The sequence below is a fragment of the Podarcis bocagei genome (genome assembly GCF_964188305.1).
Source record: "Podarcis bocagei genome assembly, chromosome: 1".
Taxonomy (NCBI): Eukaryota; Metazoa; Chordata; class Lepidosauria; order Squamata; family Lacertidae; genus Podarcis; species Podarcis bocagei.
The window spans coordinates 80,825,954-80,849,119 of NC_138125.1; the positions used below are offsets into that span (position 1 = coordinate 80,825,954).

Sequence of the window (23,166 nt, forward strand, 5' to 3'; positions counted from 1 at the left end):
ATTACTTCCAGTTGCTATGAGGAGACAGTAAAAGGAAAACTAGCTGAAGTACCTCTCAGCAGAGGAGATAAGCTATCTGGCCCAGGCACCTGGCCTCAGAGCCTAACTCCCACACCAGTAGCTCCATCCATAGGGGCCATGTATAAGGCACAGAGCTGGTATCAACTTTGCCTGCAATCAATTTCTTCATGCTACAGGAATGAGTCTGAGGTGTTGACAACAATGAAATGTTTCCTTGCATGGACCAGTTTATCCAGTCACTTCCCAGTACTGCTGCTGCAGTGGCTATTGCCCTGATTGGTAGAAAGAGCCCTCCTCCTCCTCCTCCTTCTTCTAATGTATTCATAGTGTAGTGTAACCAGGAGGGGTCAGGAAGCCACTGCAAAATGGGAACAATACAAGGCTGTCATGAGGAAGGGAAGGGAGGAAAGGGAGGAAGATGGTAAAATATTTGGAATGTGATAATGATCTCTCAGCTAGGATTTTGACTTGATGAATTACTGGACTGTTCGAATATAGCATGTATTACATATCCAGTTATGAGTGAGCAAAGGAGATGCTCAATGACTAGAGTTATACCATTTTCCTAAGGCATTACCTAAAGCAAGGCAGACATGGCAGTGAATAGCAAGCAAGAAATCCATTGGCCTATGACTTCATAGGTCAACACTGGGGTACATCAAAGGCTTCATTTTAACACCAATGCAGTCTGACTCCCTCTGAAACTGTACAGCATACTGTACTGTATGTGTGTGTACGCGAGCAGATGCGTATGATCACACTTACACTGAGTGGAATTTGCTGCCAAGGAGTGTGGTGGAATCTCCTACTTTGGAGGTCTTTAAGCAGAGGCTTGACAACCATATGTCAGGAGTGCTCTGATGGTGTTTCCTGCTTGGCAGGGGGTTGGACTCGATGGCCCTTGTGGTCTCTTCCAACTCTATGATTCTATGATTCTATGATTCTATGATCAGTTTAAAAAGAGTCAGAGATAACAAGGGAAGTATCTGTATTGCTTATTAGCTAGACAGCCCCCACACTTCTGCCAGAAACATTGCAGCATCCAAATGATTTGTGACAGTTCAACCATAGCCAATAATTACTGCAAGCAGTTGCCTGACAGAGGACTAAAGGGCGATGGAGGGATTGCACCTGTAGGAAGTGTTGTGATTAATTACCTTCAGTTTAGCTAGCATCAGTCCAGACCCCTTACGCACAGTGGGGAAGGAAAGCACAATTTCAATCAAGTTATTTTGGCTATTCTGGCAACAAAACGGCTTCAATGTGTTTCACTAGGTAAGAACACAGTGTAAGCGGAAATTATTTCCTCCTTTCTTTTAGCCATCGTGATGTAGAGTGGTTAGTACGTTTCTGAGCACAATTCAAAGTGTTGGTGCTGACCTTTAAAGCCCTAAACGGCCTCGGCCCAGTATACCTGAAGGAGCGTCTCCACCCCCATCGTTCAGCCTGGACACTGAGGTCCAGCGCCAAGGGCCTTCTGGCGGTTCCCTCACTGCGAGAAGCCAAGTTACAGGGAACCAGGCAGAGTGCCTTCTCAGTAGTGGCGCCCGCCCTGTGGAACGCCCTCCCACCAGATGTCAAAGAGAAAAACAACTACCAGACTTTTAGAAGACATCTGAAGGCAGCCCTGTTTAGGGAAGCTTTTAATGTTTAATAGACTATTGTATTTTAATATTTTGTTGGAAGCTGCCCAGAGTGGCTGGGGAAATCCAGCCAGATGGGCAGGGTATAAATATTATATTATTATTATTATTATTATTATTATTATTATTATTATTATTATTATTATTATTATTATTTTATTATTATTATTTTATTAGAGGACCAGACTAGGACTTAGGAAACCAGAGTTCAAACCCTCAATTAGCCAGAAAACCTGGGTCAATCACACTCTTTCAGCCTATCCTACTTCATTTTATTGTTGTTAGCCGCCCTGAGCCCAGCTTTGGGAGGGCTGGGGAGGGCGGGATATAAATAAAAAATTATTATTATTTATTATTATTATAATTTATTATAGGGTTGTTGTGAAGATAGAACACAGGGAAATGAATAACCTCTTCAGCTCCATGGAGTAAAAGTGGGATATAACTGTATTAAATATCCTAGTCATGTGGTTCATGTTATTTATTTATTTTAATGATATTTATTAAGCATTTTAAAATTACAGAAAAAACAAGAAGACAAAGAAGAAGAAAAAACAAGGGAAAAACAAACAGCAATCAAACAATACAGGAGAGAGACGGCGGAAGAGGACTGGAAGAAATTTAAAATTTACCTTAAGAACTATTATAAAATTTATGAATGCTAAAATGCCGAGGTGTTGAGAGAAAAGGGGATACAGTGACATAAGATTAAGCTAAAGAAAGAACTAAGAGGACATATATTTGATAAAATTGCCTAGAAGCTGCTGAAATAATTTAGTAAATTGGGATGCAGAAAGGGGAGGTATGGGGGAGTCCGAGAAATGAGGCTTATGGAAAAAAGGTTATGAAATTATACATGTTTGTTTGTCTTTTTATTTGTTTGTATTGTTTAAAAAATGTTGTAAAACCAATAAAAAAATTTATAAAAAAAGCAATCAAACAATACAAATCGATAAAAATCAAAAAGCAAAACCAAAACACATAACACATCAAAATAAAAAAAAAGTAAACCACAAAAATTTAAAAATAGATCCAATATTCTCAAATCCTTAACTGTCATTACCTTATTTCATCGACCTCCTTGCACCTCTTTTTTGTATTCTAGTTATTAATTATCACAGCAAATCCTTCCCATTTTTCATAATATTCTGTCATTAAATTACCTTAATCTATTTTAACCTTATCTTACTATAAAAAACCCTAAAACTTAAAACTTAAATCTTATTTATACCAATTTCTCATAACCATAACATATTCTTGCATAGTTCTTTTTAACATTTCTGCTAAAGCCAAATAATTTCGTTCCAACATTTTTCTAATACTCATTAATTTTACAAAACAATCCTAAATAAAAATTTTTTTAAACTTTCTCCCAATCTTCATCCAACGTCTCTTCCTCCTGGTCCCGGGTTTTGTCAGTCCTTTCTATCCCATCCTTCTAGTTCATTAACCTGGTAATCTTATGTCCGAGGCCCTTAAGTCTCTTCCATGTCCCTTCTGCAGATCTTCTTCATATTTATACCAGTACTTTACTTTGTCTCCTGGTCCTTTCACTCGTGGAAACTCCAACTTGACAGTATTTTTGTCCCTTCTCGACAGATCAGCCCCTTTTCCATAGTCCACACTGAACTCCATGTGGTATTTAAAAGCATGTTTCAAGGTCCCTCCAGAGTTGAGGACCCCCACAACCCCAAACTCCTTACAGCCCATTGCCAGACTTGAAAAGTCAAAACATCCCTGCATAGGGGGGTCTATCCAGACCCCCATCTCCAAACCAAACAAAACTCTATCTCTCCAAATCTGGCTTTTTCCAAGTTCATTTGTCAGATCCAACAACTCATGTTCCTGCTGGGCCACAGCTCCCTCCATCTCTGCCACCCAAGGTCCAGCAACAACCTCCTCCCTCATCTGATCTGTCAGAGCACACTCCTGAGTTGATTCCTGGGTGGGCTCTATATAGATACCCACTATCTGTCCAAAATTTCTAATCGCAACAGTCATCAAATCCGTCTTCTCATGTAACTGTTCCAATAAAGCACTTGTCTTGCAGAAAGCACGCACCAGAGCCTCTGAATACATTGTTATGCAAGGTCAGAAGTCTGTTCCCACGATCTTAATCTGTTTGCAGCTGCGAAGCTCCCCAGTTCAAATTTAATAACAATATCACAAGCTCCCTCTAGGGGAAGAACTTCTATTTGTATCAATCTCTTTTCTTTCTTTTTTTTCTTTTTTTAAAACAGCAGATCTAACAACAAAGTTTCCTTTTTCAGATATTTTGTCAATATTTGTTCCTTTAAAATGCGAAAGAGACCAATGGAATCACTATGTTTCTCTTCTTTTAACTGTCTGTCAAAAACATTTGTCTATAGTCAATGAACTTCCCAAAAAGCGTCTGTCCTGACACCCCGCTCCCAGGTTCAAGACGGTGGAAAATTACTTTTCTTTACACTCTCTTCTGCAGGTTTAAACAGTCCGGATAAAATCCCCCCTCTTCTCCTGCTTCCGAAGGGGGTTCAGTAGTTTTAGATGATGAAAATGGATCCTTTAGAAATGATTTTCTAAACTCTAGTTTGCCATGTCTTTGCTTTAATCTATCTACAAGAAACGGAAGGCTGACTTCCTGTTTAGACCTTCCCGCTTCAGTGCCAAATTAAAAGGAATTTCTTAATCCAATCTTCCGTTCTACTCACAGATCGTTGTTTAAAGTCCAATTGTCCAAATTTGATCTGTTGTTTTTGTAGCCAAATTGTCCCAGGAAAAAGGTAGCGCTCTCCGGCAACGGCTGTGCGGCTTCGCTCCACGGCAGTTGACTCTCAGCACCGCGCCACTAGCCCCTCTTCGCACCGGAGCCCGTAATTGGGTTCCTTTACGAATTGGGGGGGCACGAAAGGTGCCCGCCGAGTCCCATGGTCACAGGCTTCATCCGCCTGTGATTTTTTAAAGGATCCCTGCTTCGCCGTAGCGGAACAGACCTGTTTTTCGTGGAGCCAGTCCCTCCGGATCAGAGGGAATCCGCCATTACCGATGGCGCCACCCCGGAAGCCCATGTGGTTCATGTTATTGTAGTCGTCAGTTCTTCTCTGCTGCTCAGAACAGCTAACAACAATAATATAAACAGAAAAATAAGAGAATGATAAGAATTAAAAGAAAAACAGCAAGATATATTGCTTGTGGGCTTCCCACACACATTTGGAATTGGACACTGCGAAAGAAAAACCTGGACTAAACAAACCTTTGAGCTGATCTAACTAGGCGTCTCTTCTGTTATGTACACAAGACAGCACTGTCATGGAAATGACTTCTCACCTGTTCTTCACTCAAGCTCTGTCTTGATGGCAGCAGATGTACTGAAGAAACACAACCAATTCTTTACATTTCTTAAATGTCCTTGGAAGCTATATTGCCTGAAACGCCATCTGGGATTTTATCTTTGAATACAGCTGTGAGCGCCAACAAAGGAAGATGCATCCATGTACTGAACATATTGTTATGAGCTGAGGGAGGAGTAAGATGTACAGTGTGTCTGAGCCCCCTTCTAATTCCTGGATCCAGCATAGATTCAATTCCTGGAATAGCCAGGCTAGCTTCCTGGTGAGGTAATAGCCTAAATATGGACCATTAAAGTAACCAAGGAAGTGGCTCTGTGCAGATGGGAGTTAGAGAGACAAAAGGGCAGAGTTGGGAGTTGCAAGGCTGCAGGCTGAGCAGCTGGGAAACAGAACCATGCTTGATTTCCGATGGAACCCAAGGCTGTGGCTATGGGAGAAGCAAGACCCTCTTTGGGTGTTAATGTTGTGAAACCCCGCCCCCCCTCATTTGTAGGCTTAGGCTGTATATATGTGTAAATAAACCATATATCATAATGACATCACCGTCTGCACTGTCCCTCATTCTGAGGAAACTGAACCCCAGATAAGCACCTGGAACCCCTGGAATCTTGCACCATTCAGAGTTTGGGGTGGTGTGCATGCTATAATCATTCTGCCATGATAACAGCTGGATGGCTAAACTACAGAATGGTGCAACAATATAATTCACAAGCATGTAACTGAATACAAATGGCACAGGGACAACAGCTTGAGGAGCACTCACCTTAATGTCTAGATTCAGTAATATTTCACTGATAATTTTTGAATATATATAGTTGTTCACTCTGATCTAAGGGCCTTTATAAACCTACCTAACTGAGTGTTTCTTTTGCATGAACACATCTGATTTTTACACTCCTGCAAATCCATCTTTTCCTCTGTAGCAGAGTGAGAACTGACAAGGGACCAAAAATAATTGCAGACCCATCCAGCAAAGACTCTGTGTAGCAAAGACAGAGGCCTGGGGCTCCTCTGCCGTAATTAAGAGGCACATGCAATATGCTGTTTTAATTGCCGCATGCACTAAAAGTATAGTGGAAAGGGGAGTGGGGCTGGAGCCAGTATTCTGTGTTTATTGCAACACCCAGGCTGGGAACAGCTTGCATGCCATACTCCCAGCACACTTGATTCTATCTCTCATCAGCATGATTAAGCATAAGTAATGTCAAGCTGTTCAGTGCCGAGGCAAAATAAAATAAATAGAGACATATTATAGGAGGACACTGCCAAAACATTTTTCCATATATTTTCCACTTAGGGTGTTCTCAGTTAAAATATGTACATATATAGGCCATCTTTTCCATCCACAGTTGTTGACAGACTGTCGGCATGTGGTTAAATTTCACATCAGACTTGACTAATATTTATCTACCCAATAAAAGGCGCTCAGAGGGCAACACCAGGTCTTGCAGCAGTGAGGTGGACCTGCAGCTGGACACCTCCATTTCTCTGACTGGGCTTTTCATTCTGAAGCATGATTTTGGGTCATTCCACTTTGGGCAGATTTCGTACTGGTGGGCTGATTTTCACAGACGTTCAGTGGCAGCAGCTTCATACTTGGTCAGGTGAATCTAGTGGAGCACAAATCTCCCAGGCAAACTAGTTTGATATTTGCCATGGTTCAGCTTGCAAAATGAGGAATGGCATATTCATGATCCTGCTTGAGTGCCCTTTCTCCAAACTGGAGATGTGAAGGTTCTGGTTATGGTAAGAGAAAGACACACAACTAGAGTCCCCCCTCTCCATTCACTATTGCTCACGTCTAAATACTCAGGAGTGTATACATTTTATATTTATAGAAGCATTTCTTTCAACTGTCTGTTCTCTGGGCGATCAGATCTCTCTACTACTCGGCTAATCCTAATCCAAAAGTACAGCTATGGCAAAGAGGTCCTGCCCATGTGTCTCTAAGCAGAAAAAAAGTGACAGATTGGGCTGCCTAAAAGTCAGCCCTAGTAGGAAAGCTCTTGCTCCATCTGTTGCTAGGAGGCCTGTCCAGAAGAACTGCTATAGCAGATAGGGAAGGAGTTAGAGCTGCTTCAGAAACAACCTTATGTGGTAGGATTAGCATATCAGAATCATACACTGAGCTGTTTCCCTGAAGGCCAGATAAGAAACAGGGAGTATTTCCTAATCTGAGGAGCTGTTCATTTGTTTAGCTTAGTATTTTTTTGTGACCTTGCTAGTGAGAGTGAACAAGCAAGCAACAGCGAGTCTCTTTCTATAATAAATATCTGTTTTTCACTTAATCATTTTGCTTTTGCAATGGTGGATGGCTTGTGTATGTGTTGCAACAAACTCTGTAATAAGCATTTCCCTGCATTCATTCATTAAAAGCTGCAGCAGCTGCTGGATGAGGTAGAGCAGGTGACGCAAAGTCTAACAGGGGATATAGCTTGAATGCACAATCATTTTTGTCTATTGGCTGGAATACTTTTTTCTTTTAATTTAGGGGGGGGGAAATGTTTTGGATAATGAATCGTTAAACTGATATTTGGGAGGAGAAAAACTATACAACTGGAAGCAAGTTTTCATCATGTTTTAAATATGTTTTGTGTTTAGTTTTTTTGCTATGGATGTGTAGGTGTAAACCAGTGGTTTTCAATCAGTGTGCCGTGACACCCTGTGGTGCCTTGAATGATGGTCAGGGGTACTGCGGCGATCACTGGCCTCTGTCCCTCTTTCCTTCCCTCCCTCTGGAGCTGGCCAGGGGGTGCTTCCCAGGCCTCTGTAGGGCAGTGTGAGGAGGCACCTCTCCTTGGCGTGGGGGTGAGGAGCTCAGAGACCAGGGACAGCAGCAGCAGCAACTGCCTGGACTGCTCCAGGGAGAGAGGAGACAATGGGACCCTATACATGTTTAATGGCACACTTTCCTAAGTCAGTGCCATACAAGTCCTGTTATGGTGGTAAAAAAAGGTTTAAAAAATTGCAGCCCTACCAAGTAAAAATGTTAGCAAGCTTCACTGAGTCCTTAGCTGCAGGGCTTTGTGGGGAGAGCTTCGCAGAAACCCTCTAGCAAGTCTAGTTGCTAACAGGGTACCAAACAAGAATCAGAGTGGCATTTTATTCAGATGGTGGAAACAGATTGCTTTCAATCTTAAAAAGTCTATGGAGGCAAATGTAAATTGTGCCTCCTGAAGCCGTTTGCAGCATTATGTACTGCATGATTCCATGCAGCTTTCGTGTGGGTATTTAACTCTTGTCGCTACATATTAGTCCCATCCAAGCACTTGTGAGACAGAGAGGTTGCTCAAACTCAAAATAAAGGAAAAAGAGAATTGGTGGCAATAAATCCAGCAGAGCTCATCAGAGCTTAGCTCTGGAAACTGTTCTCCCATACAAATGCTTAGCCCTGTAACAGGTAAAGTAATGAGAATGTGCCTTGGAGCATGAGTTGCCTTTCCCTTGTCATTGAGAATCACAGTCACCAGCATCACCTGCTCAGGAATTATGGGTAACGGCTTTCAGAACAGCATAGGGCCTGATTTCCAGACAGGCCTGAGGCCTGGCACCTCTCATTTGGAAAATTAAACTCTGAAACTAACCCAGAAACATCTGGTTCTCCTCTTAGACCTCCTCAGACCTAGCTGTAATTTTTGGAGAAAGTACATGTTGCAAGATCTGCTCATGGAGCATAATCAAGTGCCCAAGACAGGCTCGCGTGGTCCACAATTTTATACAGCCAACATGAATTGGCAACCACATACTTTCCTTCCCTACAAGTCCACTGCAACAGCATTCACACTGAATAGCCCGGGGTGGGGTGGGGTGGGTGAGCCTCATGTCTTTGGTGCCAGGTCTCAGATCTCCTGTGCTTTCCCTCACTTTTTAAAGACCTAGGCCACATTCACCTCATACATTTAAAGCAATCACTGGAACTCTGGGAACTTTAGGAAGGGAATAGTGGTCTCCTAACAACTCTCAGCACTCTTAACTAACTACAGCTCCCATAATTCTTTGGGGAAACCACGACTGGCTAAAGTGGTACCATAGTGCATTAGATGTATGCTGTGAGTGTAGCCTTACTGTTGTTTTAATTTACTTTGCTTATAGAGAAGCTGGGCAGCTACCTGCCATCATAATATGCCCAGAGGCATCTGTTCAGATAAGTGAGCATATGCAAATTTTATGCAAATCTGTGCCATGATTCCTGTGCTTCAAATCCTGTAAGTGCTTAGCAATGCCCTTGGCTGGAACTGAGACTGACCAATCTCCCCACTGTTGTGTTTGTTGAAAATAATTCCAAACTTTGATTAATGGGGAGCAGAGCTGGCGTGGGGTGATGATGAACATGTGAGGGGAGCTGTGTTGGAAGGAGCAGCTGCTGCACACATCTGCAGTGCTAATCCACTGCGCCCTCCCATTGTGACCCTCCTTGTGTATTTCAGTGCGTGTCTGAATATTCCTTATCTTAGTCCTCCAGAAGAGAAAGTGTTGGGTAGAGCGTCCTTTCCATTAATGTACAGATAGAAACACAGGAATATGCCTTATACTGAGCCAGACCACTAGTCCACCGAGTCAGTATTGTCTACAGCATGCACCCCCAAACTCAGCCCTGCAGCTGTTTTGGGACAACAATTCCCATCATCCCTGACCACTGGTCCTGTTAGCTAGGGATGATGGGAATTGTAGTCCCAAAACAGCTGGAGGGCCAAGTTTGGGGATACTTGGTCAACTCTACAGTGACTAACAGTGGCTCTCTGGGGTTTGAGGCAGAAGTCTTTTCCAGCTCCATCTGGAGATACCGAGGATTGGGACCTTTTGGATGCAAAGTACGGTAGTTGCTCTGCCACTGAGCTATGACCTTTCCCCCATACAGATGCTATAGACCAGGGGTCAGCAACCCGCGGCTCCGGAGCCGCATGTGGCTCTTTTACACATTTGCCGCGGCTCCGGGGCGGATACTAGCGAGGGGAGGAGGCGCATTGTGCACCCCAACACTCCCCACTGTGGCGAGTGCTGTACTGGCTGTGACGTCGCATAGGGGCGGTGCGTGCGTTAGTCACGCACCGTCCCGACGTCACCTTCCCGCCCGCTGTCAGATCGCGGCTCCGGAGATATATTTGTTTTAAATGTTGCAATGGTTTTGCGGCTCCCAGTTTTTTTTCCTTCGGAAACGGGTCCAAGTGGCTCTTTTTGTCTTAAAGGTTGCAGACCCCTGATATAGACATTAGCTAATCAAGCTGAATTATTTTGGGAGCAGAATCAGGATTTTAAAAGGACTCTTCTGTACACACTAGACCAGGCTGAGGATGTTTTCAAAAGCATTAGGTACCACTTAGAGCACATTCATGTTTTACTGTGATGAGCCACAGTAGCTGGAAAACAGGAAGTACTTCATTAAAGAGGAATTTTCATGTTTCAAGGGTTTAAAGCTACCATTCTTTAAATCCTTGCAAATGTAATGTTATGACTTGGGGGTGGGGGTGGGGAGAGTAGGCTGTATGCCAAGACCCTTCTTATTCTTGGCTCCAGCAAGGGTTAACATCTAAGGAAAGATTCAAATTGTCAGGACAGCCAGGCAAGCTTCTTGATAATGGCCCTCTAAATATGGGTTGTTAAAGTAACAAAGGAAGTGGCTTTGTGCCATATGTCAAATGGGTGGGCCGCCCTCCCTCAACTCACAGGTAGTTAGTTAGAAAAGACAACAGCCAGAGCTGAGGTGTGTGTATGTGTAAGCTAGAAGCTGGAGGAAGAAGCAGGCTGAAGCCTGTGAGTTATAGGCATGCCTGATTTCTGCTTGAATCCAAGTCTGTGGCTATGGGAGAAGCAATACCTCCAGGTATAGGGTGGTGTATAAATTGAATTAATAATAAGAATAAGAATCAGAATCAGAATAAGAATACTCATGGGGTGTTAATGCTGTGACCCCCCTCCATTGTAGGCTCAGGTTGTATATATGTGTAAATAAACTGTATATCATAAAGACACTACAGTCTCCACTATTCTTCATTTCAAAGGAGGCATGAACCCTGGTAAGCACCTGGAACCTCACACTGCTCAGAGATTGGGATGGTGTGCAGCAGTAAAAAAGGGGCTAGTGCACAGAACCCACTCTTTGCCTATTCTAAATGCTTTCCGGTCAGAATGAGGACCACTTCCAAAATATGTGGTTTGTGAGTGGGTGATCAGTGCACTTTGAAGAAGGAATGTCAATCATCAACAAAGCTACTGTTGGAGGAAACTCTATTCAGTTGGAATCCCATAATACTTAGCTCACAGCAAGCTTCATGGAAAACAATGAAACTTCTGAATAGACATGTACAATATTGCACTGCTTGAATTGCCTTCTCAGCTATCAGTATGTAAAAAAGCAAGCAGGTGTGAAATCTTACAGGACAAGCAGAACCTGCTTTTCTAGCCATGTTTTCCCAAGTCATACCTAATTGCATTTTTGCATTACAGCAAATGTTCATTCATACATGTTTTTTTGAAAATGTGGTAGTGCTAAGGGTTGGCCCAAGAATAAACTTGCCCCACAGAAGTCTTGATCGTGCTGGAGTACCTTGCTAGAACTTTGAAGAATGATTCTGTGACTCCTAGAGTGCTGTCTTTTCTTTGAACTTTGGATTACAAGAGGACCTTATTCCTGTTTCTGAAGAAACAGCTACTCAGAATGAGGGGCAAGACTCAGACAGTTTTGAGACATATTGTTCCAGCACGCTGGTTGGCAAGGGGGGGGGGAGATTGCCTCATATTTCTTAAAAGGAATTGTAGCTGCGGCAGTGGTTCAGCGGGTGTTTTTTTATACTGACTTGATTAAATCTGAAGATGCCATTTGATCTAGGAGAGAGGTTATTTAAAATGAGCCCACCAAATGGGCCTGTGGAACTCATTGCTATGGTTACAACCATGACTGAGTATGTATCCTTTTCTTATTATGCCTTGTTTGTTTATAAGTCTCATAATTGCAGTTGTCATGTTTCCACCCAAACTATCCTGTTTGCTTGTTGTGGGACACAAATTCAGATGGTTGTTTGAAAGGAGGCCATGTGACAGAAAGAATGAGTAGAGGAATGGTTGACAGTACCAAAGTGAAAAGAGTGCAGCAGCTATGAGACGCATAGAGAAAGAGGGAATGAGATGAGAGTTGTGAATGTAAGCACACATAAAAGAATCAGCGAATTATAAAACTGTAGAGCTGGAAGGGACTGTGAAGTTCATCTAGTCCAACCCCTTGCAATGCAGAAATCTCAGCTAGATCATACAGGACAGATGGCCATCCAACCTCTGCTTAGAAACCTCCAAGAAAGGCCTCCATATAACATGGGAGAAAGCCTTAGGGGTCACAATCACAGATCATAGATGGCAATCAATTTGGCACAACCCCTGCATTCATTCTGTCTCTCATCTCATTCCCTCTTTCTCTCTCTGCCTCTCATAGCTGTGTTATGATCTGGGTGGATTCTGAGGTAAATATCTCACTTCACTTGCCTTGTGTATGTGCAGTGCTTTTTTTCTGGGGGGACGCAGGGGTACGCATACTCCTAAACATTTTGTGAATCTTTGTACTTTTGTCCATTTACTGTATCCCCACCCCCACCTCCAATTTGCACTATAAAATGGTGGCTTTCTTTAGTCAAAATGAGAGTACCCCTAGACATCTTTTAAAGAAAAAAAGCACTGTGTATGTGTACTTGATTAAAAACATAAAGGGAACTGTACTACTCTCTATAAGTTGGTAGGCAGTGGCGGCATGTATTTTAAGGGAACTCTGGACACAGCAGAGTAGCTGATGGGCTGATCAAGTGACTGTCTGGGAACAGGCCTTTGTGGGAGACCCAGGGAGCATCCCATGTGCCAGCAAAATGAAAATGTCTTTGTAAGCTCATTTGAATATTTAGGCCAAGCCAGAGCTCTTAGTTGAGAGCAGCTCATGCTTGCACAGCCAGCATCTGAGACCTAGATCTCACTTGGCTGTAACCAGTGCACAGGCTGATAAGGAAATCATATTTTCCTAGCAATACAATATTTTGGTTTGAATGATGAGAAAAAAACTGAATATATCCACAAAAGAAGTACTACCTGGAAAAAAGATGTCCATGTTAGAGTATCTTCTTTTTTTTAAAAAAAAAGTCCATACTTTGTGAAAATTTCCTTCATTTTTGGGTGTGAAAGTATTTTCCTGTTCAAAGTGAGAGCAATACTTCTTGCCCTCTCTCTGCATTTGTTCCGTAGGAATCATCATCAGATTGGCAATATGGGGTCTGCCTTTTCAGAAAAATGGGCAGGAAGCATTGTCCTCTCTGAAATGGCATGGCTACAATGCTACATTATGATTTTGTGACATCATTATGCTGTCATATTGAGTACATGAGCCCCATTTGGCTGGGATAACATGGCTAGGAAGAAGCTGAGTAAGAGAGAATTTCAAGTGTGTTTCTGTCCCACATGCTACTTTCATTGTAAAAATGTTTGCTCATTAAGATTAAACACAGCCCTAATCTGCATCTTCTAAAACAAATGAGTAACAACTGCCTGGTTTTTTAGAACAAAGATTATATGAAAAGGCTGTACAGATGAAGAAGCTTGAGTCATGGGCATAGCCGGGGGGGGGGGCAGCTGCCCTCCCCCAATCAAGTAAATACCATAAATAAAAATACTTTACGCTGGAACTGGTCTGTGACAGAAATAAAAAAATTCATTCATTCTTTACTCACTGACCAATTGCATCACAGATAACTCAGTTCTGCTCCCCCTAACATAAAGCCTCCCCCCCCCCTAAAATCATGGCTTGGGTGCCTTAGCCAGGGTTAGACAGCAGGGAATAAAGCTGCCTTGACTCATTCCCAAATTGTTATGTCAGTTTTCTTTTTTACAAAATGTGTTTGGCTAGGTTTAATGCTTCCTGCTGTTTTGCAGTACCTCTCAGTGTCTGGTGTGAAATGAACCTTTGGTGTGTGCAAACTACTGGGACGCACTTGGTTGCTTTCTTCCACAGCAGAGGCAGTACCCATGAACACCATGTGCTGTGTCCAAAAGAATAAGGGGAGGCTGCTGCCTGGTGCCTTCGTGCCGTGCTTCCTCCTTAGAGGCATCTGACTGGCCAATTGTTGGAAACAGAATATTGGACTACAAGGACTTTTAATCCAATCCTCTTCTTAGGTTTGTTTCCGCCACCAGCCTGCCTCTTGGTTGAATGCCCTCCTTTCTGATCCTGACCAGATAAACAAGTTTGTTTTTATGCATGCAGTCTGCTGTCTTCCTGCTTCAGTCATGTTGACGAGGCAGACACTCTGTGCTATTTTTGGACTCTTGTGGCATTTCTGGTTTGGACCCAGCCTATGGCAAGTGATGCCTTTTGGCCTTGCATTTCCTACGGCCACATCATGCCGCTGTTATATCATGCTGTGGTTTCATTTCAATTAAAAGGCTTGTTGCATTGTGGAACAGGAAGAGGGCAGGGACCTCTCTCCCTCTCTCTCTCTCATCACCGCCATCACTAACATATGCAAATGATTTGTTTCAGCACACAGTGTGCAACATTGATCATGGCTGGGGGAGGGGGGGAAGTCTGTTATCTCTGATTCCTCACAGAATCTGAAATGCCAGTCCCCATGTAAATATGTAAACATGCACGAGCACTTAGGAAATCTGTGAAGACTACTTATCCTTTGATAATTGTTCCACCTTGGAAATAATTGTCTTTGAAAGACGGTTTGTGTTTTTCTAGGTGCTCATCACTAGAGGAAGCCAAATCCTACTCACGTCTTATTTCTCCTCCTCCTATTTCTTCTTTAGCTCCTGGTTCTCTCCCCGACCAGAGAGAACCACACAGCTCCTTTCTCCATGAGCTCTCCCCTCTCTCCCTGCTTTTTATATGCTCCTTTCCAGCCAAGCCTGCTTCCTGCACCCCAGTTATTTGTCCTCAAAACCATCTAGACATGGTGGGCCATGCTATGTTTTGTGTGAGGGAGGGGAAATTGAACTATGGCAATGGGGAAAACAAATCAAGCCTTTCTCATGCACAAGGATCCGACCCAATGCCATATCTGCCACCCGAGTCGGCCCCTTTCTGCTGACTCACGGCCAAACCACTTACATTGCAAAGGTCCAGCTACCAAGCCTTGTTGCCCAGTGGCAAAAATGCACTCCATTGGGTCTCTGCAGGGCCTCATGATCAAAAATGATGCCAGGGTTCCGAATCCCTCAGCCCCCAAGTCCTGCACCTTGCGCTGCATGGCCCTCTTCATATTCTATCATGTGTGATTGAATCGTGTGGGCTCAATAACACCTCTCCAGCTCTGCCTTTCTAGAAGCTTTGAGTACAGGACGGTGGTGCACTGTGTGCAGAGCCTCAAGATCCTCCCCTTTCTGGATAAGTGATGATGGTTATGCCTGCATAGATGGTGACTGAAGCCAGACAGTTTGTGAAGGAGCGTTCCACTTGAATCTCCCCACCCTTTGGTATCATTTGCCTTTGCCTTTTTCCGACTGAGGGAGAAGCAAAGTAAATAGAGCAACATGTCTCCATTTAGGATGTGTTCCCTGTATTTCTTACTCAGGTGAACTTACTCAGGGCAGCGGGGTCCTCACAATTCATGTAGTTGGACTTCCAGGGATCCTTGTCTAAGGAGCCATTTCCCCATGCTCTGATCATGGGTACACAAACGCCAACACCAGCCCAGTAGACCAGGCACACTGGCTGCGGTGAGCCATTTCTCATCCAGGAATGTTCACCTATTGATGGTGCAACTTTACAAATCTTTTTATTTTTAAGAAAAGCTGCTTTGAGAGAGGGCAACTGAGGATAGAGAAGTGGCAGAGTAAAAAAAAAAGTGTTAAAATAAGAGCTTCTCTACACTATTTTATTACATCTGCCAGTAACATACGGTATTCCTCAACCCAACAAAGGTCTTTTAAGTACCATTTCAAATGCATATCTCAATAAGTTTAATATGTTGGGTCCAGTCATAAAGTAAATGCTAGATTTTATTGTTTCTTGACCGTCTGGGATTATCTTTCCTTTAAAAAAAAAACCTTTAAAAATTAATAAATACTGCAAATCATAAAACAGGCAAACACTGCGACCACTTTACTTATTGTGTTTCCCAGATTTTCTTCATTAATGTCATTCAACATTCACAATGTTCTTTTCTATTTTATTTTCTATTCAAGGCACGAAAGCATCTGTTTTGCACCCTGCAGAAATGCTTGCCACATAAAGCACACTGTGCATTTCAACACATCTGCTTTCAAAAGAGTCCATCAGAACACATGTGGCCTTAAACATCATTCAAATCACAATCCTATTCATGTCAGCTCAGAACCAAGCCCCACAGATTTCAATTTAAGGGGGGTGCATAGGATTTCAGCCCGATACATTTTTCTTTTCTTTGAGAATCTTACGATCACTGAAGCAATGAACAAGTGGCTTGTTGGACAATGCCACTTGTGCTCCCTCTGCTGGGAAGTAGATATATAAAGGGGAGAGGAGAGGTTTTCTAAAAAAAACAAAAACAAAAACAAATTCTTTTCACAAATCAAGGTCTTATTTGCAAACGAAACAAAATCAGAAATGTAATTTCCAGTATATATGTGCTAGCTGGATGAACAAGCAACAGAATACTTGCTCCCAGAAAGGTAAGGAAATTGAATCTTGTCCAAAGGATGTATTTAACATACAGGTTGGCATTTCCCAGGTTGGCTAAAGGGCTGTTTCACAAATAACATTTTCCAGATGTACACAAATATGTCTTAAATGAATGCCTAAAAAAGTAAAGTGCGGATAAATGTGGTCTGTTCTCCCTTCTTCCTTTATGGGACTTTGAAGCTTTTGTGTGACATAATTTAACTAGGTGTAAATGAAGATAAAATGGATGTCATTTATCTTCTTGGGGGGGACCCCAGACACTAAAATCTGAATCATGTGCCTAGTAATTAGACAGTAAAGAGGATGAGAAAGAAATTTCTGACTCTACATGTCACACTGTGTGGCACTTGGTTACACTGCAATAGGTAACAGCAGCTAGAGGTTTTGCTTTAATTTACACAGAAATATTAATACCTTATGTGGAAGAGAACACAATGTAACCTCTATAGTCATGATGCAGTCTAGTACATTGCCAGACCAGATATAAGCAGCAAAAGCCATCATTGCATACCTTCAAATAATTCTTCCTATTAAGGGACTTTCTTTCCATGGTTTCTAATGCTATCAGGCTTTTCCAGCCATTCAATATGCCTAGGCTTCTGGCTTACCACTTGACTAGTCCTCCCTTGTTCCCAAGTCCATTACCGCACACTGGTAGAGTCCCACTGGTGAGAGCTTTGCCCCATCCTGCATCAGTCCTGTCAATAGGAATAACAATAGCTGGTTCCTCCCCTTTCAAAATACCTTGACTTCACCAATCCACATCTTTGGGAATGTATGCAAAGTCTGGCCCAAACACATTATTTCCATTTCCATCTATCTTTTTAAAAATAAATAAATAAAAGCAATTTGATCATCTTCAATCAAGTATCAACATGCATACAAACAAACAAACAAAATGCATTTTCACATTCCCTTCATACACTTTTTAATGGTACAATTGTTCATTCATTAGAAGTTGTTTGTTGAGGACCATACTGAATCATGCTGGATAGTTGCTTGCAAAGGAGCTCTCTCCGAAAGACTTTCTGCAACCGTGGTTGTATTTTGTCTAGCCCAGGGGTCAGCAAACTTTTTCAGCAGGGGGCCGATCCACCATCCCTCAGACCTTGTGGGGAGCCGGACTATATTTTGAAAAAGAAAAGAAAAAAGAATGGATTCCTATGCCCCATAAATAACCCAGAGGTGCATTTTAAATAAAAGCACACATTCTACTCATGTAAAAACATGCTGATTCCCGGACTGTCCATGGGCTGAATTTAGAAGGCGATTGGGCCGGATCCGGCCCCTGGGCCTTAGTTTGCCTACCCATGGTCTAGCCTATTGTTGTTATAAAACAAAAATGAAGAGCAACAAAACTATCCCATTGCCCTGTACCATGGAATATTCTAGTCTGCTGCACTAATTTCTCTGACGGATGCAAAACTCTCCTCGTTACACTGTATCTTGTCAATGGAGCGAGTGTTGCTGGGAGTGCCTTGCCTCTTGGAGGGTGGGAGTTAATATTTTCAATGCACACCAAACAATTAAACATTTTAGCTTTAAAAAAATAAGAACAAAGCTTTTACATCATTGCTTTGTCTTAGTGACACTAAGAGAGCTGTGGTGGGTTTATAAACTTGCATAGCATCTCTAGAGCACTTAAGCACTTCATACACGTTGGCAGTAATCCTGATAGCAACCCTACAAGTCAGTATTCATTATCTACATGCTGCAAAGGAAGGACTGAGAAAGAGAGAGGCTTGTCGAAGGCCACCTTGTGAGCTCACAGCAAAGGCGAGCTTCAAACAGGGAAATTCGTGGCTTATAGCTCAGGCATCTAAAGGACCAGGGTGGCTGGGGGGGGGGGGGAGAGGAGAGGGCTCTTGCATCTTGGGTAGCTGGCAAGAAAAGGAGAGGGGATTTCAGCAAGTGCAGCTTGGTCCTGCAATCTTCCACCTGCTGAAATTTCCTCTTCTGTGCAATTATTAAAGGTACAGCCGTTGCCTCTTCATTTCTAACCTGGCCATCCAGGTGAAAGCATATTGCAAGGTAAAGCTGGGGCTCCCAATCCAGTGCTTACCTGGTAACATGAATGCAGAGGTGGAGGGAATATTTGCAGTGGAGGTTGTGGATTGAAGTGCTAACTCCTTTACCACTTCTCTCCTCCAAACCTCATACCTGAGCCATTTTTAGCACATTTCCACCCCCCACCCCCCAAAGCTGGACTTAAGAGACTGAGTGACGGGTATCATCTCAAGGGTGGGGCAATATGCCGATGAGAATTGTGGCCTATAGAAGAGTTAAGGGTCTCCCGTACTCCCGCCTAATAATTCCAACAAGACTTGTAAGTGGTAAGTTTTCCCAGTCTGCATGTGAATTGTTTTTAACATGTTTTTATTGTTTTATCATTTGTTGTTGGCTGCTGTGGGCTCCTTTGGGAGGAAGGGTGGGATATAAATATAACAAACAAACATAATAATCCCTTCAAATGCAGCTCTCACACCTGTGCTACCTCAGCAAATGTGAATTTGGCTGTGTGCATTTACTGAAGTAATTCACTGTGGAACCCTTTGCTACTCAACTGCTACGTAACTGGGACTAGTACTTGGAGGAATTAAATTAATCTGAATTACAGTTTAGGAAGTGAACTCTGCAAATTACCATATTTTTCACTCTATAATACGCACCCGACCACAACACACACAGTTTTTAGAGGAGGAAAACAAGAAAAAAAATATTCTAAACGAAACAGTGGATGTATGATTTTTGTGGTTCATGCTGTGGCCATAGACATGTGATCTGACTGTGAGTTTGGGGTAGCCCAATGCAAAAATCCTGAGGATCTATGTGGATCCATGCTTTGTAACCATGTTTTTGCACCACTGCGGCCCCAGGCAACAGTGGGTGCGTGATTTTTTTGGTGCAAGCTGTAGCCATGGACATGCTATGTGATCTGATGGTGAATTTGGGGTGACCCACTGCAAAAATCCTGAGGATCCATGTGGATCCGTGCTTTGTAACCAGGCTCTCTGTCCCTCTCTTCTCCCCACTCAGTGGCTCTTCTCCCGCTTTGCTGTTTCAAAGCGAGCAAAGCAAGCCACAGAGGAGGGAAGGAAGGGGAACCATGGATCCTCTGCTCACGACTGCAGCAGATCCCCCCCACCATCCGTAGGCATTCGCTCCATAACACGCACAGACATTTCCCCTTACTTTCTAGGAGGAAAAAGTGAGTATTATGGAGCAAAAAATACGGTATTTTGTGCCAGGGCAATCAGCTAATTATCAAGTGGGCAACAGGGGCTTGGGCAGTGAGGACAAGCTGCCTGTGCGGAAGTCCTCACTCTTTCCTCTCTATGGTTGGGTATATGCCATACTTTTAAAGCATGTCCCCCCCAAGAACCCTGGGAAACTGTAGTTTACCCCTCACAGTGCTACAATTCCCAGTGCCCTTCATGAACTACAGTTCCCAGAATTCAGTCTTGGGAGCAGGGTATGCTTTAAACCTGTGTACACAGCCCAGAGCTCTCTTCTCAGTTTGAGTGCTGGCTGCAAGGAGTCCTATGAATGTGACCTTTCCTAACACAACTCAGCTCGGCTGGAAACTTCCCCCATGCACAACTTCCTGGCCATGTGCCACCATAACCCTGTTCAGGTCACTAGTTGAAATGGAAACACAGCAAGCACATGTTTACCAATTTACGCATGGAGAAATCTCACCCCCCCCTGTGTTAAAAGAGTATGTGGGCAGCCTTTTTAAAAAAATATGTAAACCAAGTGCATTTTTGCTATGCTAATTTTCTTTCAAACAGAGTTTCGCTAAAGATAGATGTCACATATTTAGAGCAGTGAGTCCCGTCTGGAACCAACCTCACTGCGTTCTTGGCCAATGTGCCTAGAAGAAGAAGAAGAGTTTGGATTTGATATCTCGCTTTATCACTACCTCAAAGCGGCTAACAATCTCCTTTCCCTTCCTCCCCCACAACAAACACTCTGTGAGGTGAGTGAGGCTGAGAGACTTCAGAGAAGTGTGACTAGCCCAAGGTCACCCAGCAGCTGCATGTGGAGGAGCGGAGACGCGAACCCGGTTCCCCAGATTATGAGTCTATTGCTCTTAACCACTACACCACACTAGCCTACTTCTCAGTAGGGTTAGGCTCCAAAAAGTACCATTCTGCAAGCTTGAAGCAGAAGCAAGGCAGTGCACAACCCTGCTTGGTTAGCCCCACTTGATGTCACTAGAAAACCTAGCCCTCGTGTCATTGGAGCAGTAATCATAGGCGCCAACTCTGAGGTGTTCTCAGCCCCAACAAAGTATGTTGGGATGGGGCTGAGCCCCCACCACCAATCTTGGGGACCCAGGCCTCCTTGCAATGGCAGTGGACCTCATCATTCCTCACGACCTCCTCCTGATGCGCATGATGTCACATGTGTTGTCACATGTGCGATGTCACATGATGAGGCCCTCCCCCCAATATTGGGCAGAACTCGACGCCTCTGGCAGTAATGCATTTTGCGAAATAAATCTTTTTGTTTTGCTTAAAAGAGTTGACAAATGAATGGATAGATGTTCATGTAACACTTCAAACATTTTTAAAAGGCAGACGGTCCACCTGAAGTGTGGGGGAAGAGTCCAGGTGGATGTCATAGCCAGGGTGCAGGTGCATCTGTCATTTCATTTCTGAAATTAAGAGGAAGCCATGATTCACCCTAGGACTGAAAAATTCAGTGTGAGCCATATTTTTATATAGCATCCATTTTTTTAAACAACTCTGTTACAATTCCTGTGGAAAGCACACTCAGGAATTTCTGATCTCTGTTACTTTGCTTTAGCTGCAGTTGTTCTTGGAGTGAAAATTGGGATGTACTTAATTTGTTGTCTTTGGTTCTTCCAGAGTCTAAAGAAAAGCTGAGATGAAATTTTGCACATATTTGAACGTTTGAAACTCATAACTTGTCTAGACAAGAGAGAAATACTATTGTCCAGCAGACGTTAATCAACAGGATTAGAAGGATTTGGAATGCCCTCCCCGCCAAGATATGTCTGGCCCCAACATTGCTTATTTTCAAGCTCTGGTTTCAGATGCACATCTTTGCCCAGGCTTTTTTGAAGGTGTTGATGCAGTGAGGCCAACTATTTGATTTCTCATCTGCTTTATTTTTATGATTGCCTTGGTTCAAGATGCTGCTCTAGTGTGTGCAGTGCTGGATTTATGTATAGGCTAAGTAGGCTGAAGCCTAGGGCCTCTAAATCTAGGGGGCCTCACCAGCCTGCCCGCTCCCCAGTGCCACAGTCTCCCCTCTCCCAAAATTGTAAACCCAAGGCTTCATGTAAGGGCAGGGAAACTCAGGCCCAGCAACCGTTAGACTCAGGGCTAGCCAGTGGGACCCAATTTGAAGCAGTGGGGCGCAACTTGATTTTTTATATTTTTTTTAGGGCCCCAGTTCACAGCCATAGTCTGCAAAATTTTATAGCTATAAATAAAATCCATCTAGATTGCCCTGGTGCAGGGGCCCCCTTAGGAGCGGCTTGCGGGGCCCAATTTGGCCCAATTGCTCCAGTTGCCTTAAGGTCAGCCCTGATGAGACTGTGCAGGGGTTGGAATGACAGGCCCTGCACCTTCTAGGTCCCTGGTGCCACCATTCAGAGTACAGTGGTACCTCAGGTTACATACGCTTCAGGTTACATGTGCTTCAGGTTACAGACTCCGCTAACCCAGAAACAGTACCTCGGGTTAAGAACTTTGCTTCAGGATGAGAACAGAAATCATGCTCCGGCAGCGCGGCAGCAGCAGGAGGCCCCATTAGCTAAGGTGGTGCTTCAGGTTAAGAACAGTTTCAGGTTAAGAACGGACCTCTGGAACGAATTAAGTACTTAACCCGAGGTACCACTGTACAGATTCAAGGACTTGTTATGAAATAAAGGGGGGCACTTATTGGAAATCAGTTTTGTCACCTCTTCCCCCCCCAAACCCCAAGACAATGAGCCCAGCCACCTTTTATTCACAGTCGCATAAGCACTACACTACAGCATGACCATAAACTTGTACATTCAACTGCTGAAATATACACCCAATATGTAGCAATGGTGATTATGTTACTGCTTTATGAATGAACACTGTGTTTTATGAATGGACTCTGTATTTTGTGCATTACCTAAGAGCCACCAATAGGGAGCTCTAGAATCTGACAGCTAACCAATCTGGTACTACCAAACAACGACCCCTATTGCTGAAAGCAGGTATTCAGCAGGGAATGCTTCAGCTCAGCCTTTGCACTATGGACTGAACACCCCCTGCTGTGCAGATAATGCAGAAAGCTTGTAAATTGTATCCCTTCTGACATCCTGGCCAACTCTATTATGCTGGTGTAAACCCTGGTGCACTAGAAGCACAGAACAGCAGCAAATAAAATCCGCTCATATGTCAGCAACTGATAAGACTTGTCAATCAAAGTCCTAATTATAAAGCTCCAAAATAAGAGGCCAAAAGAGAGCAGGTCTGGGAAGAGCGAAGCATACAATGGGCACCACCAGTGAAATGGCCTGCTCCGTGTAACTCCT

At 43.4% G+C, this 23,166-nt stretch overlaps 1 long non-coding RNA gene across 1 annotated transcript in view; it reads right to left on the reverse strand.

The window, feature by feature from the left end:
* Positions 1-339: 339 nt before the first annotated feature.
* Positions 340-23,166, reverse strand: part of LOC308592681 — a 33,875-nt gene continuing 11,048 nt past the window's right edge. Inside the window, exons 2-3 of the long non-coding RNA XR_014010617.1 lie at positions 17,234-17,323; positions 340-379 (exon numbers count right to left, since the gene is read on the reverse strand). This is a non-coding gene — a long non-coding RNA (uncharacterized lncRNA). The remainder of the gene's footprint in view (positions 380-17,233; positions 17,324-23,166) is intronic.